This window comes from Artemia sp. Qi Xiang Cuo, chromosome 1 (genome assembly GCF_049724085.1).
Source record: "Artemia sp. Qi Xiang Cuo chromosome 1, ASM4972408v1, whole genome shotgun sequence".
NCBI lineage: Eukaryota > Metazoa > Arthropoda > Branchiopoda > Anostraca > Artemiidae > Artemia > Artemia sp. Qi Xiang Cuo.
The window spans coordinates 19,718,802-19,723,921 of record NC_142794.1 but is presented as its reverse complement, the minus strand read 5'-3'; positions in this window follow the sequence as shown (position 1 = coordinate 19,723,921).

Sequence of the window (5,120 nt, the reverse complement as noted above, 5' to 3'; positions counted from 1 at the left end):
TGAACAAGAACTTTCAATTTTCAGTAAAATGAGCACTCTCTAAAGTTTATACGAGCATCCCTTCCATAAGAAATAATGGGAAGGATTCGGAGAATCCTTAAATTTTCCTTCTGACCTCGAGAGCTGTATGGAAATCGCCTTCCCAACAGGCCTATTTTTCTAGACTGGAGACCGTGTTCCATTAAACTGCTCTCTAAAAATCTTTAGTGGATTTATTTTGGGCAAAAACTGGCGTGAGAGGGAGGTTAATTTCCTTCCAATCACTCTCGAATATTTAAAAGGGCACTAGCCCATTGAATCTTCAATCTACGACACCGCCTTCTATAAAAACCTTATATGCCCCCAGGGCATAATTTAAAACCCTTGCCCTGGGGGTTGTGGGGGATTGTCCTCCTCAAAAATATATTTTCTATCTGGAAATCAACTATGCTGAACGAAATGGCTATCTCAAAATCTTGATTGGATGTGTTTGGGGGAATGATGAGCGTAGGGGGGGAACTAGTTGCCCTACAATCACTTTCGACTATTAAAAAGGGCACTATCCCTTTGAATTTCCAATCGAATGAGCCTTTTTTGAAGTTTTTAGGACACCGCCTTCTATAAAAACCTTATATGCCCCCAGGTCATATCTTAAAACCCTTGCCCGGAAGGTTGTGGGGGAGTATCCTCCTCAAAAACATAATTTTCTACCTGGAAATCAACTACGCTGAACAAAATGGCTATCTCAGAATTTTGATTGGATATGTTTGGGGGAATGATGGGTGTGGGGCGGACTAGTTGCCCTTCAATCACTTTCAACTATTGAAATGGGCACTAGCCCTTTGAATTTCCAATCGAGTGAGCCTGTTTTGAAGTTTCCACGACAACAACTTATTTAAAAACCTTATATGCCCCCAGGGCATAGCTTAAAACCCTTGTCCTGAAGGTTATGGGGGAGTGTCCTCCTCAAAAATATATTTTCTATCTGGAAATCAACTACGCTGAACAAAATTTTGATTGGATGTGTTTGGGGAAATGATCGGCGTGGAGGGGGGGGGGAGGGGGGCTAGTTACACTCCAATCACTTTCAACCATTAAAAAGGGCACTAACCCTTTAATTTTCAATCGAATGAGCTTTTTTTGAAGTTTCTACGACAACATCTTTTATTGAAACCTCTGATGTCCCCAAGGAATATCATAAACCCATAGCACCGAGGGTTGTGGAGGAATGAAGACCTAAAAAACATAAATTATATGTGCATATAAACTACGCGGGAGAAAAAGGATACATCAAAATTTTTTTTGGATGTTTTTGGGGAAATGGGGGGTGTGGGGGGGGGGCTAGTTGCACTCCACTCACTTTCGACTATTAAAAAGGGCACTAGCCCTTTAATTTCCAATCAAACGAGCCTATTTTGAAGTTTCTACGACAACTCCTTCTATAAAAACCTTATATGCCCCCAGGGCATAACTTAAAACCCTTGCCCTGAGGGTTGTGGGGGAGTGTCCTCCTCAAAAATATATTTTCTATCTGGAAATCGACTACGCTGAACAAAATGGCTATATCAAAAATTTTGATTGGAATTTTTTTGGGGGAATGATGGGCGTGGGGGGGGCTAGTTGCCCTCCGATCATTTTCGACTATTAAAAAGGGCACTATCCCTTTAATTTCCAATCGAATGAGCCTGTTTTGAAGTTTCTACGACAACACCTTCTATAAAAACCTTATATGCCCCCAGGGCATAACTTAAAACCCTTACTCTGAGGGTTGTGGGGGAGTGTCCTCCTCAAAAATATATTTTCTATCTGGAAATCAACTACGCTGAACAAAATGGCTATTTCAAAAATTTTGATTGGATTGTTTTTGGGGGAATGATGGGCGTGGGGGGGGGGCTAGTTACCCTCCAATCATTTTTGACTATTAAAAAGGGCACTATCCGATTAATTTCCAATCGAATGAGCCTGTTTTGAAGTTTCTACGACAACGCCTTCTATAAAAACCTTATATGCCCCCAGGGCATAACTTAAAACCCTTGCCCTTAGGGTTGAGGGGGAGCGTCCTCCTCAAAAATATATTTTCTATCTGGTTAGTTGCCCTCCAATCATTTTCGACTATTAAAAAGGGCACTTAAACTCTCGATTTCCAATCGAATGATCCCCTTTTGAAGTTTCTACGACAACCCCTTCAATATGAAGTGCCTCTGGGAAAAAAATAATAAATAAATAATAACAATAATAAAACATTGGAGCCGTATGGCTTTTACTATAGGCAACGCTACAGCGTTGCCTCTGATGTATAATTTGTAAAGTGCTGTTTTTATGTTAATAATATAAGAAATATGATTCTTTATTGATTTTGTTCTCATTATTCCTGAATGGAGTAGTAGTAGTAGTAGTAGTAGTAGTACAATGGGGATCATTTAGACAACTATAGTTTGCAGTTGTTTGTAGGTGAACTGTTGAATGGGGACATGTATCAATTTAAAACACCATTCAGATCGTTTCTTTGTGGTCCGTCAATGTCAGACAAAATGAAACTCTTAACTAAAATAATTAGAAATTGTTATAAATTTAACTGAACCTCCGTGCAACTCAACCACCGTGCATCTCCACCCCATTTAACTAAACCCCATGTAACTGAACTTCCGTGCAACTCAACACCCGTGCAACTCCACCCCCATTTAACTTAACCCCATGTAACTGAACCCCTGTGCTACTGAACCTCCGTGCAACTGAACCCCCTTTAACTGAACCCTCGTGCTACTGAACCCTCATGCAACTGAACCTCCTTTAACTGAACACCTGTATCAGCAATCTGTATGCTATTGTAAGTTACCAATTGTTAAAATTTAAGGTTTTTTTTATAGAAGGGAAGATAGTAAAAACTTTGAAGGAGGCTCATTCGATTGGAAATTGTATGTTCAAGTTCAATTTTAAAGAATCAAAGGTAATCGGAGGAATCAAAGGTAATCACTCTTAACCGACACCCCGCCCCCAAATACATCCGACCAAAATAAAAATGAACATTTTGTTCAAAATAGTCCGAAGATCAAATAAAAAAAAGTATGTTTTTCTTGTTTACTGTATCATTTTTCTTTAATTTATGAGGATTGGCTTTTGTTTTTAACATTTATAAAACATCATAATCAAATTTAATTTTCAATGAATGTTTTTTTTAACTTAAAACACACTGAAAGATGTTTCCCGTGAAACTATTACAGTTTCTATAAAAATGAACGAATTTTTATCCAACATAAGAACCAAAATGAATTTACATTTAACACTTTTCATTTAAAGTTAAAATACGCTAGACAAGCTGAAGTATATAAAACGAGCCAACAAGGATTTCTAAGGTTTGTTCTGAATTCCATTATTAAAATTCTTTTCTTGCCATCTATATCTCTCTTAGTATCAACTTTTTAGTATACTATAACGTTAGACCCTATTTTAAATTGACAACACTGTTCAAACATCACTTTTGTATTACACAGAACACATCGAAAAAGTAAAGCTGGGTCAACTCACAATGTCATTCTATCATCGTTAACTATTTTCATAGATTAATGTTGTCTCAAATTTATAACAAATTGCCTGAGTTAACAGGCCCTTCGGGGTTACCTTAACTGCTAATCAGTTTAACCCTTTTTCTCCACCTTCATATGATCCAATTCGCAAATGTTATCTAGCTCTGTTTTTTCCCCCTATTATTCAAATAAGATCGTTCATACAGATAAATTCGCGAATCTTATATCCTTTTTTGCAAATAGATTTAGCTTTTGCATAAAATGTTTCAACATCATATGTCAATCATTCAATTCTGAGTTTAGCCTACTATTCTTTAATTAGCAACTTCCTTAATTATATAACTCAATGAATATCCATAGATACCCAAAATAAATACAAAACTTAAATTTCTATCCAAGAAAATATTTTGAAGACGATTTGGCTGTATAAACTGTTATGATGGTTCAAGATAAAAAAGAAAAGAAAAAAAAACACGTTATGATGAAAGTTCCTTTAAAACCCGTCTGGTAACTTATGTATCCTTCATTGTAATATGTCACAGTCCTTGGTAAGTCAATAGATGGTCCAGAAATGGGTATTGCTGGGCAAGAAAGCGGTCTGGTTGCGTTATACAATATCGCCCATGGTTCCAAAACGTGATTGATCACTTTATAGGTCTATAATATAAAGGGATTGGTCGCTTTTTGCAATGTGCTCGTCAAACAGCACTGTATATTCTTGTGCTCGTCAAATATATAGATAGCACACTACTTGTGGTGTACTGTACGCACCTAGAGTCAAGCCTAACCCAAGTCTGTCTAGGCTTTTACTTCTCTTTAAGCTTAGGCATCAGTCAATCTACCCAAAAAGTAGTATATATTTTCCAGATGGAATTCTACCACTTGCTGTGGTGTACTGTACGCGCCTAGAGTCAAGCCTAGCCCAAGTTTGTCTAGGCTTTTACTTCTCTTTCAGTCTAGGCATTAGTCAATCTACCCAAAAATAGTATATATTCCCCAGACTGAATTCTAACCCTTAATGTGGTGTACTGTACGCGCCTACAGTCACGCTTAGCCCAAGCTTGTCTTGGCCTTTACTTCTCTTTTAGCCTATGCATCAGTGAATCTACCCAAAAAGTAGTATATTCTACCACTGAATTCTACCACTTGCAGTGGTGTACTGTACGTGCCTAGAGTCACGCTTAGCCCAAGCATGTCTTGAGTTTTACTTTTCTTTCAGACCAGGCATCAGTCAATCTACCCAAAAATAGTATATAATTCCCAGACTAAATTATACCACTTGCTGTGGTCTACTATATGCGCCTAGAGTCACGCCTAGCCTTTGTCTGTCTTGGCTTTTACTTTTCTTTCAGCCTAGGCATCAGTCAATCTACCCAAAAAATAGTATATATTTCCCAGACTAAATTATACCACTTGCTGTGGTGTACTATATGCACCTAGAGTCACGCCTAGCCCATGGCTGTATTGGCTTTTTCATCTCTTATTCAGCCTAGGCATCAGTCAATCTACCCAAAAAATAGTATATATTTCCCAGACTAAATTATACCACTTGCTGTGGTGTACTATATGCGCCTAGAGTCACGCCTAGCCCATGGCTGTCTTGGCTTTTACTTTTCT